Source organism: Coffea arabica, chromosome 4c (assembly GCF_036785885.1).
Source record: "Coffea arabica cultivar ET-39 chromosome 4c, Coffea Arabica ET-39 HiFi, whole genome shotgun sequence".
NCBI classification, from domain to species: domain Eukaryota; kingdom Viridiplantae; phylum Streptophyta; class Magnoliopsida; order Gentianales; family Rubiaceae; genus Coffea; species Coffea arabica.
The window spans coordinates 14,382,917-14,395,452 of record NC_092316.1 but is presented as its reverse complement, the minus strand read 5'-3'; the positions used below and the strand labels follow the sequence as shown (position 1 = coordinate 14,395,452).

The 12,536-nt window shown below is 36.6% G+C and overlaps 1 pseudogene; it reads left to right on the top strand.

Annotated features, from left to right (window-relative positions):
- Positions 1-4,885: 4,885 nt before the first annotated feature.
- LOC113738843 (uncharacterized) lies at positions 4,886-10,860 on the top strand (annotated as a pseudogene).
- The last annotated feature ends 1,676 nt before the right edge of the window (positions 10,861-12,536 follow it).

Below are 12,536 nucleotides of genomic sequence, written 5' to 3'. Positions count from 1 at the left end.
TCACCATTCAAACTGGATTCTAGATCCCTGCTAACCCTGCCAAACTCATGGTGTCAAATTCCTTGACACTTTAGTCTACCATTAAGAAAAGAAAATCATATTTCTTGACACTTTGGTCCACCATCCAAATTAGATTCTAGACCTCTGCCAATCCCAAATTCCTTAATCCTTTGATCCACTATCCAAACTGGATTCTAAACCCTTGCCAACCCTGCCAAACTTATGGCGCACCTGATGCAACAGAAGCCAAATTCTTTGACACTTTGGTCCAGTTTCGCAACCTGAAACTTTGATGCCACTTGTTAGGAAGAAATATCTCGAGAAAACCCATGAAACATTGATGCCACTTGTTAGGGAAAAATATCTCGGGAGAGTCTATCAAAGAGTCTAATATATAAATCAGGAACCCAACTCAGATCCAAAAGTTTAAACTATTAGGTCTCAAACCTTTACTTACATATTAACCGCTCTTTCTCCATTTCTCGAATCAATATGGGACATAATCCTTTACTCATGAGGCTAACGATTTATGTTATCATACATTTTGCTTTAATTTTTCTCTTATAGTTGAGGAAAACTTTTGTAAAGGGTTGCATAAGTATCTGGTTCAATTTCTAGTTTCTACTAGACATTAAAAGCGTATTTTGTTGCACTTTCTAATGATTTGTTTCTTAAAATGTCTGAATGAATGATTATAACTCTAATAGTTCGAGACTTCGAGTAGGGGTGACAATCGAGTCAGAAATGGGTTGACGGGTCGAGTTGAGACCGGGATATAACATGAAACCCGCTGACCCGAACATGACCTGCCAACCCAAAAAGGGTTAGGATACTTGACCCAAACCCGAAAATTTCGGGTTGGCGGGTCGACCCGAATGACCTAAAATATAATTTTAATTTATTAATTTACCACTGTAATTTCTAATAGAACCAATTTCGCACAAGACTAATTACATAATCAAATAATAAAAATATCAATAAAATAATCCAAAATCAGATCTAAAATAAATTAAAACACCGTAAAAGTGTTTTATGCCAAACCAAATCTAAAATAAATTAAAACAGTATATATGTTAAAAATAATGTAATACATTATTTGTCCAAACATAATAATTTCAATTTCGCACAAGTTAAATAAATTCATTTAAAATTAAGTGGTTAATGCCTTTGGAAAAAAAGAATAACTTAGTTTAGTTAGATAAAATATTTTTTTATATTTATTAAGTTATTTTTAATTCATAAACGGGTTATCTGGTCACCCACGGATTGACCTATTTTCTTTTTGGGTTTATTAGATTCGACTCGATTCTGACTCAAAGCCGTGAAACCTCAACTCAAACATATTAATTTTATGTTAAGTTTGTATTGTATTTTCAAGTCGTGTCAGAAATTGTTACCGCTAACTTTGAGTAGTACAAAGTTGGGAAGAATTTATATGTGTCTGTACATTTAATACAAGGTGTGGACCAATCACTTCTCGAGTATATGATCCAATGTAGAAACTGGTACAATAGACGTAGATGCCAATATTTGATGTAAACATTAATACAATAAGATTCATAGACACAACAAAGTTATTGATACCATTGCACTGTGCAATCACAATAGTGAGTGCAGAATGTCTGAATCCGTTTCCATCCACTACTGGGTGATGAGAAGTAGGGGCAGCTTGGTTAGAGGGTTTTGGTATGGGGAATGACGATGATTCCAATACTTGGTGCCTGGTGTACTGTAATGGGAATTAAAATATTGGAATCATACCTAAACTTTTGGAGATTCATGATTCTTGAGTAAATTGGGAGGAATCACTCAAATCCTCCGTTTCATTTCCAACAGCATAAATAAAAGATAAAACATTTCCTCTCTTCTCCAGTAGACCCTTTCCTCTCCTCTCTCGCCATCAAATCGTCCTCCCCATCACAATCGATCTCTTATGTTCTCTTCTCTCTGTGAAGAGAAAAATTAAAAAAATTAAGAACCAATCTGTTCCCTCGATTTTGCTCAAATTATTCACCAATAAAGTTTATCTTTTGGCCCAAAAATCAGCCTGAAAGTTGATAAAAATGGCGTCTTCATCAGCAGCAGCAACAACCCAATTTCAGAACCCATTTTTGCATTATAAAACTCCATTTTTATAAACCTCAATTCTACAGGTCTTTGAGTGTAGTGAATGAAAAGGTTGTTGGGATTGATTTGGGGACAACGAATTTAGCAGTGGCTGCCATGGAAGGAGGGAAGCCTACTATAGTTACTAATGCTGAAGGGCAAAGAACGATGCCTTCTGTGGTGGCCTATACCAAAAACGGGGATAGATTGGTTGGGCAGATTGCAAAAAGGCAGGCTGTGGTGAATCTTGAAAACAAGTTTTTCTCTGTGAAGAGGTTTGTTGGGAGGAAGATGTCTGAGGTGGATGAGGAATCTAAGCAAGTTTCGTATAAAGCTGTGCGAGATGAGAACAATAATTAAAAAAAAAAAAAAGAAAAATTAATTTTGATGTCATTCCAACTATGCTTGTACCAAGCATCGGTCTGTGGAATGATACCAGGGTTCAAAACCCATACTGATTTTTTGTATATTATTCCATCTCCAATTCCAATTCCAGAGCGTGAAACAAGCACCCCTAAGTTTTTCGTTTCTTAAGCCACGGACCAAAGTCAGCCAAGTCAACCGATGAAATCCACGAGACGAAGAAAAAGAGCATCCATTTCCCCCTCTTCACCATCCATCGTAGAGTAGGGAAGGCAATAGGAACGGGTGTCCGCACAGGGGCTAATGGGGCAGAGGTTGGGATGGAGGGGAATTTTTTCCCTCCATTTAAAACGGGGTTGGGGCGGCTGCCGTCGGCTAAAAAAAAATAAATAAATATATATATACATAATTATATATAATATTTAATTTAATCAGTTATAAACTTCTGATAATAATATTATTAGTTATATATATTATATAATAGGGTAAACAACAAAAAAGCCCCTTGTGGTTAAGCAATCATACATAAAAGCTCCCTGTGGTTTCATATCATACCAGTCGATACCCCGTGATTTGAATTAACCTGAAAAGTGGACGGAAATCGTCAAAACAGACGGAGCTGAGTGAATAGACGAAAATACCCTTTTGATATAAGCGAAAATTGCAGAAGTAATTTTGCACTTTCATTCTATCGAAACCAACGAAGAGAGAGAGAAAGAAATAGAAAACCCTAGAGAGAGATAGAGCAGCCCCTTTTCTAGCCAATTTTTAGCAAAATTTTTGATTGTTATTTCAATCAAATATCAAGATCGACGGAGAATACAAGGAAGTTAAGATTTGCAGTAAAAAATCAAAGAAAAAATGGGAGTGTTGGTCGAGAGCCTTTGCCTATATAAACTGACCAGTCTTGGCATAATGATCCACCCACGAGCAGCTTAGTGCTATACTAGCATATGAATTGTTTCAAACTTGTTAGCTAAAGAGCAACTTCAAAATGGGTCAAGGTGGGAGTTCTGGAGGAGAAGCCAAAGGCAATGGAGGCAACGGAGGAGGGAAAGGAAGCTCCGGTGGCGGTGGTTCGTCTAAAGGCAGCGACAGTGTTGGTGCTGGCGGTGGATATATGAAAACGCCTGGTGGTGGTGGCTCAAACATTTCAAGAGCCGGATTTAAGGCAAATCCTCGAGGATATTTCTCGGGTTTACGTGGTGGCCAGAAGGACAAATGAACTTGTATATTGAATAAGATGTTAGAATCTATTAAATAAACGTCAGCTATTTGTTGAATTATCAGCTTTGCATTAAACGATTTATATTGCCAGGAATATTTGCTTTCAATTTTGACATTTTTTTTTATTTTGCAATTATAAAAGGCAATGCTTTGAATTGAACTAGAGTTTACATGCAACTGTGGCCATATATATATGACTGCCTCCAATGACCACTTGGGGAAGACCTCTGCCAAGACTGGTCAGTTTATATAGCCAAGACTAGTATCGAAGACCTCTGCCTCCATTTCCCCCACTTGTTGGTCGAGAGCTTGAGGAAGACATCTTGGGGTACTTTCTGCACTTTTCCTTCAGAATTTGCAGACCGAATATATACAGATACAGTTCACATTTTTACATTAAGGCTTTGTTTCCTGCAATTCCTTTGCTAGCCTGCAAGCTCTGCTTGATTGATTACTTGCACAGGCTTCGAATGCTGCCTTCAATCTTCAATTTTGGCCGAACATGAAGACTCGGAAGACTTGGAAGCTGGTCTCTTATTATTAAAGAGTGAAGGGTAAAGTAGGCTTATCAAGTGAAAGTTTGTGGTGGAAATCTGTTTTCCGCATATGCATGCGCCTTTGCAGTTCGTTTAAGACACGCGCCGAAAATTTGACGATTTCTGTCCACTTTTCAGGTTAATTCAAACCACGGGGTATTGACTGGTATAATATGAAACCACAGGGGGCTTTTATGTATGATTGCTTAATCACAGGGGACTTTTTTGTTGTTTACCCTATATAATATATATTAGTATATGTAATATAATTGATATTATCAATTATACTAGTAATTATATATGTCTATTAATAAAAATTATTAATTATTTATATTAAATTTATTAATATATTTATACTAAATTTATTAATTACACTTAATATAATAATATTTTTTTTTAAAAAAAAAGTACAAGCACAATAATAAATTAGTGATTGTATTTGTGCCAAATGTGAAAATGTGATCACTTTAGTTGTATTTATTTCATCATGTTAAATTATATTCAAATAATTTTTGTTTAATTATTTTTATGAGTTTTAATTGTGAAATTATAATAAATAATAATTTAGTGATATATTGATATTTTAGTACTTAATAATTTGTTAAAATTTTAATTATAATAAAATTATATAAAAAAATTATTATTAGCCTCGCGGGGCGGGGCGGGAGCGAGATTAGTCGGCAGTGAGGCGGACCCCCTCCCCTCGCCGGCGGGCGGTTGCCATCCTTAGTTATATAGACTAGTAGTTTCTGATATGGTACTAGTAATTCAGTTGTATATACGAGTATGTAATGGAATCAGAATATCAGAGTTTGATTATATCGTACTAATGTTTATAACATTAATGATACTCGAAAAATCGTGTACCTTAGTAGTAAACTATTGATGAAGAATGTCAGCAGTGTACGACAATTGGGAAAGGCTAGTCAGCGCCACTATTCGCAGAGAGGAGCTCCGGCTAAGTGCTCTTAGGACCCCAAGTGATGTTTCTTCAGCATCATTATCATCATCTTCCTCCTTTAACTTCGCTTCCTCTTCTACCAAAGTTTCGTCTTTCAACAATTCCTCCAGATTACCAGCAGTTGGGAAATCTTTTACTTATGATCAAATCCTCTTAGCCACCGATTACTTCAGTAAATCGAATTTCATCAAGCATGGCCGCTCTGGGGATCTCTTTCATGGTGTTTTAGAAGGTGGGCTTCAGGTGGTTGTTAAAAAGGTTGATCTGTCAGTGGGTTCATACTTGGTAAATGAATTGGAAATTCTTGGCAAGGTTTCTCATGCTAGATTTGTTCCTTTTCTGGGGCATTGCTTTGAGAATGGGAATAACACGTTTCTGGTTTACAAATACATGCTTAACAAGGACTTGTCCAGTTGTTTGAGTAATAGGGGAATTGCCCCGGATGGCATTAAAGTTGATTGTCAAAAATCGACATCATTAAGTTGGGCTACGAGGTTGAAGATTGCGACTGGAGCAGCACAGGGTTTGTGTTATCTGCATCATGAATGTCTTCCACCCCTTGTTCATAGGTAAACCCAAGAATCTTGCTTGTTGGCATATTATTTATTCTAGGCAATATTGCCTTACCTATAAAATGCAAATTTGGAGGACAAAAAGCATTGAAGGTTCTAACTGGCCGGTAATACCTCAGCGCACTTCACCTGATGGTAAAGTGATGGCTCTCCAGTTTTGGTTTTGGAATCTTGTTGTACGTGAATCGCATAATAGTGTTGGAGCAATGCTTGTCCTTTTTCTTTTCATTCCTTTTTTTCCCCTCATGTGAGCATTCCATTATGGGCTTCACTTGTCAGTTGGCATGATTTTGATATAATCGTTACAGAAATTTTGAAGCTCGCAGCATACTTATTGATGAAAGCTTTGAAGCACGGATAGGGAGGCTTACTGAGGTCTCTACTGAGAAAAAAGAGAAAAATCAGAACAGGATTTCAAGGTTATTACGGTTGTCAAAGTAAGTATTTTGTGACGTGTGATATTTCTAAGTATTTGATATTCCTGTGATGCTTCTTCATTCTATCCCATTACAGTGTTTAGTGGTTAATATTATGCAACGTCAATTTGGCCATGTTTCAGTCTTCTTAAGAGTTTAACAACATAATCAAGTGGATCCTTGGAATGAAAATATTTACAGTACAAGAAGCAAATCATCAATGGAGTAATAGTAATTGAGAAAACTTTGACTACAAGCATCAGAGGATTTTCTTGCAGAGGCTGAAGCCTTGACATTGTAATTTATCTCTTTGAACTCATAAAAGAAATAACAACGCGCACATAAATTCTGTACCAGGGTTGACGTTAGTGATTGATGTATTTAATCTGAGAAAGAAGATAAAGATGTTACTTTATTATAGCCGGATTCTCTTGTTTAGGCATACCACAGTATTTAGTTAATCAAATCTATCATGCCTTATCATCTGCAGAGTTGCAACTGCAATTCTTATCTAATGTCAATTATTTGAGATTTTTGATAATACTCCTTTTCCTTTATACTCAGGGCTTCTGAAGGAGGCGATGCAGGTATATGAAATTTATTGCAGAAACGGTTCGTTTGTTCTTCCAATTTTTTTTTTTGTTTCTTTGCACTATCTAGAAATGGTAGATAAGCTTCTGATTTTCACTTCAATCTTACGTTTTACACGCCATATTCAGAAGGGAAGAAGAATAGAAAAGCGGTGGACCCTAAATCTGAACCGTGAACAGCTGCTTGAAAGTTGAAACCGTAAAGAAAAAAGAACAATTGGAATAGCAAAAAAGTATAAAACTTTGAGAGACTGGGTATCCTTAACACAGCACAATCACCAGTCAGCTTTATTATTATTTGGTTCAAAATTCTTCATTTGCTTAAGACCAGCTACTTGTTTGGTAAAAAAAAAAGAAAGGCTTTTAAAGATTAAACAAGATTAGAAAATGCAAACTTGACCATTCCTTTAGTCTAAATCTTAACTTAAATGACCAGGTTCATTGAATGCAACGTATGCCTATGATGTTTATTGCTTTGGAAAGGTTTTGCTTGAACTAGTCACGGGTTATCCCGGTTTTGGTGATCACAATGATTTGAGCATCAATGCTGGGATGGAAGACATTTTGCCTTACATCAGTACTTATGACAAGGAACTCTTTGTGAACATTGTGGATCCATCTTTAGAAGTGGATGAGGATCAGTTGATTGAATTGTGGGCAGTTGCTATCATTGCAAAGGCTTGCTTAAATCCCAAGCCTTCTAAGCGGCCTGTAATGCCACGTATACTTGAAGCTTTGGAAGACCCTAAGTCGGTAATGTTCTCTACTTGTGAAAGCCCATGGCCTGATGGTGTACTTGGCACAGTGGCAAAGACAAGAGCAACTGAGGGAATGACTGGAGTAGGTAGGTTCTCTAAAACTAGAGCCTGAACTCGTCTCTGAGCAGGCCTGAATTTGGTTGTACTTCCTGCTGCTTTCTGCTTGGACAATTGATACTTGTTAATTCAAACTGGAATCGTTAGGTTGTTATATTTCTGCATTAACATATTTGCTGAGGTTGTCTGTGTTTGCTGAAATTCTTTCAACATAAGTTGAACTTTTTGCCAACTCTAAGCTTTTTTGGGATGAGACATGTCCCATCATGTTTGACATAGTTCCTTTGGTCAAATTTATGATCTTTGGCACAACTATATTTCTGAAAGAATTGGTTGTTTCTTATTTTGCTGAAGAATTCCTTTTTTCTTATTTTATTTTCCTCTCAAGTCCCTCCTGTTCCAAGTGCTTGCCTTGTCTGGGGATAATTAGAGACTACCTTATATTCTTTTAACTTCTTTGAATCAGATTGCATCATATATAAAACATAACCACAACAAGATTCATTCCCTCCCTCCTCTTCCACCTACCCCCCAATTTTTTAAGTATGAAGTCATTGAACGATGACAAAGGTCAATTACAAGTGCTTTTTGGGCAGGTACATCACAGGGATCTGCTAATACAGCATTTTGGGACATCAACCTCAACAATTTAAGAGTTTACACTTTCCGAGAACTCGTAGATGCAACTAAAAATTTCAGAAGTGATAGTGTGCTGGGAGAAGGTGGATTTGGAAGAGTATACAAAGGTTTGATTGATGATAAGTCCACATCAAAGGGCGGTGCTCGATCAGTGATTGCAGTTAAAAAGATGAATCCTGAAAGTCTTCAAGGATTTGCTGAGTGGCAGGTGATACACTAAACGTGTAACTAACTGGACTTTTAATCTTTTTGGGTTTAGTTGGTGATTGCTTTCTTCTTCCTTCTTGCAAAATGTTCTTATCTGAATCAATCATCTTGGCACATAAAATACTGGTACATAATAGGCTGGAATAAAGCTTGCACTTTTTGTGATGCCATCTCTCATGAAATAATTCATTACTGGTCTTTCCTTCACCGTTTCATTTCCTTGTGAAAAACAGAAAAGAAAAAGTATCAGTTGTTTGTCTAAGGCAGTTTTGTTAAATCAACCAAGTTGCCTGCAACAAATTTCAGAAAAGAAATCATTCATCTTGATGATTTGAGAGCTTATACTAGCAATTATACAAGGACAGTCCAATGCACCAGACCCACTCAGAATTTGGCCTAGGTTATGTATATTTTGGTGATGCCAGTTATGGTTGTCATGGACGTATACTCACAGCATGGAAAGAATCAAAATTGACATTAGTTTCCTTTGCATGACCCTTTCCACTGCCCAAGGGGGAGTGTAGTGTAAAGAACAGCTAGTGAATTCAGGTCTAGGTGATATTTATTGGTGGCAAAGAAACTACAATATTAAGTATGAAGAATGAATATTTGAAAATTGCATGATTAAGTTCCAATAAGTGGAGCAAAGTTGCATAACAATTTATGTTAATAATGTTAACGGATTGGCTGTTGAGTTTTTTCTGAAGAAAGTGTTTGTTAATATCTTCTTCTACTTTTTCTACTCAAAAGAGGAAACTAGAAAGATGTTTGACGTTGTTGGAGATATACATCAATTACTCTTATGATACATGAAGAGATTTTGTTCGCCTTCTGTGTTGATTTTGAAGATTTCCTCATTTCCTGTGTTGCTTCAAAAGTTTCTTTCAAATTTCTTTATGCAGACTGAGATACGCATGCTTGGAACGCTTTCTCATCCCAACCTTATTAAGCTCCTTGGTTACTGCTGGGAAGATGAGAAGCTGCTCCTTGTCTATGAGTACATGCCAAGGGGCAGCTTTGGCAACCACCTCTTTGGAAGTGAGATGTTTACTACCCTTTAACTGAAGTTCAGAGATATTAGCATCGTCTAAGGTAATGATGCCAGTACAAAATTTGTTTCCTGGTGCTTTTTTGTCTTTAGGGGGCTCTTCTGTTCAACCACTTCAATGGGAATTACGGCTTAAGATCTTAATTGGGGCAGCTCGAGCTCTAGCATTTTTGCACGCATTAAAGAAACAAGTTATCTACAGAGATTTCAAGGCCTCAGACATACTACTTGATGGTGTAAGTTAGATTAAGATACTTCATCAGTTGTCCTATATTTGACCAATGCAAGGTTATTGGATGTGAGAAGTTCTTTCTATAGTTGATTTACTAAAGCTTGTAGGTTTCTGATTATACTCAATATCCTCAAAGCATTTTACAACCAAGTTAGGCAAAGAAAGTGCTGGTGTTTAGATGATACCTTGAGAAGCCTCATTGCTCGTAACGTCGATTAATCATTTTGTTTTCAGTATTACAATGCCAAACTATCAGATTTTGGATTTGCAAAGATGGGTCCTTCGGATGGTCAATCACATGTGACAACACGTGTTATGGGGACCTATGGCTATGCTGCTCCCGAATACGTGGCAACAGGTAATCATACATAGATCTTTCAAGATTCTTGCTTGAGATCATGGCAGTACATTAGTAGAAGCTATAGTTTTGATTAGTTTGGCTTAAATCAAGTCTGAGCAAGATGCCAATCGAAAGGTCAAAAGTCATAATGACGCAGAATTCTTATGTAACAGGGCACTTGTATGTGAAGAGCGATGTGTTTGGTTTTGGTGTTGTAATGGCCGAAGTGCTAACAGGTTTAAGGGCTCTGGACCTTAATCGTCAGCAGGGGAAACACAACTTGGTTGATTGGATCATGCTTCATTTATCGGACAAAAGAAAGATAACGAGCATAATGGATTCTCGGTTGGAAGGCAAATACCCAATAAAAGCTGCAGTGAAAATGGCTCAGCTCACTCTGAGATGTCTTGCTCCTGAGCCTAAAGCAAGACCACCAATGAAAGAAGTTGTGGATGAACTAGAACACATTGCATCTGCTAAATGATAAGCCAAAAGAACCTGGGACAATTTCAACGTGCCAGATAGTTCATGAAACCAAGGCAGGAAGTGCATCCACCCTGTCTCCACAACTCGTAATGTCCACAATCTGGCTTTCTCAATAAACAGATCCTTTCAGACGTTTATCCTATTTAATACGGCTGTTTGTTGTTTCTTCCACAATCCCACATCTTTGAAACTGTATCGGGTTTGTCTTTGTAGTTGTATAATTACTGGAAGGAGGACTTGGGGGCTGATGTCTTTTCTCAAATTTTGAAGTCTGCATGATATGAAGTATACGTAGACAATAAATATATCAGTCAATATATCATCCAAGTATGTATAGATATCCCCAAAAACAAAAAAATAAAAGAAGAAAGAAAGTCATAATTATCTAACTGTATATTAAGAAATTTATTTTCTTTTCACAAATAAATATATGTCCAAAATAGTTATCTTGTTCTATTGAAATTGGAATCAAAATAATTAATGTCAAACCTAAGCAATTTTGTGCAAAAATTCGAGTAAGCAAACATCTCACCCTGCATTTCATGAAATGGATGATGTGTCACTCAATGAGAAGGTCCAAATTATTATACATCACCCTCCAAATCCAGCTTATTAAATTCTTAAAAAAAAATTAAGTTTTTTTATGGGCATAATCTTGGGGAGAGTTGACATGGCAAATTAAAGAACTTCTCGAGGCTTAAGTGTCCAAGAAATTTAACACTCAATTGGCACCCTTCGATTTTCACATTAGAGAGGAAAATAAGAGAAGAATTTTTGAAAGAAATTCTAGAAATGAAAATTAATTCTCAATTAAAGTTAAGAACCCCAATTATACTTCATATATTAGTTATATAGTCCGTTGGGTCCTACTATTGGGTCAGAAGCCAATCAACACTTGCCACGTAAACAATTAATTGTTTGAAATATCAACTTTGTCCTTAGTGGATACTTATTCCTCAACCGTAATTGACTTTACGTTTTTTTTTTTTCCGGTAACGATAACAGTTGTATAATCTATTCTATCATAATCTACAGGGAGGGACAGCCTAAGGAGATTTGTGTATCAGGGACTAGTAAGTGTGTAAACCTGACTAGACCACCAAAGGGTGCTATGACACCTTCTTTAGATTTTTTTTTGCTATAGGTGAAGCTTCCTACTTAAGTCTCTCCCTAGTGGCTACTGAGCTAAACTCAGTGGTTACTTTCCGCTTGTTTTGGTTGCTCAAGAATTTGTCTTGTCCCACAATATGCAAAGTTTCCGCTATGACACCTCCCTTAGATTTTTTTTGCTACAGGTGAAGCTTCCCACTTAAGTCCCTACCAAGTAGCTACTGAACTAAACTCAGTGGTTACTTTCCGCTTGTTTTGGTTGCTCAAGAATTTGTCTTGTCCCACAATATGCAAAGTTTTTATCACCAAAACCACAAAAACTTTTGCTAAATGGGCTTCGCTGATAGTTGGGTCTATGTCAAAATTTCTTCCTGCCCAAATCTGTTTACCGTCCCGCTTCATCAATGAAAGGCCAGCCCTTCATTTTTCTCCGTCATCATCATCGCAAGTCATCATCATCAATGAAAGAATAAGAAGTAAGGGAGTTCTGGAGCACCTTTTTTCATACCATACTGATGATTAGTATTAATTTATCGTTCAATTTGTCAAAAAGAAATATCAACTCTTAATGATTTTAGAAAGTTGAATTATTGAATGATATATCAAGAATTTATTGAATTACAATTATCAGTATGAAACCCCCAAAGAGGATGGTATAATTTCCCCGTATATAAATTAACTGGTGTCAATTTTCCGAAAATGTATTCCGGTCGAATTTAGGGATTTAGGAATAAGAAGTTAAGGATTTTCTGCTACCTTCTCAATGATAATGATGAGAGTTCTTCTTTGTCCTCCAATACTAGTTTTGATGAAGAAAACAGCATTATTCATCCATCTTCAGCATCAGAATCGTGTTGGAATAAGCAGAGCAATGCTTCCGTTTTGAAG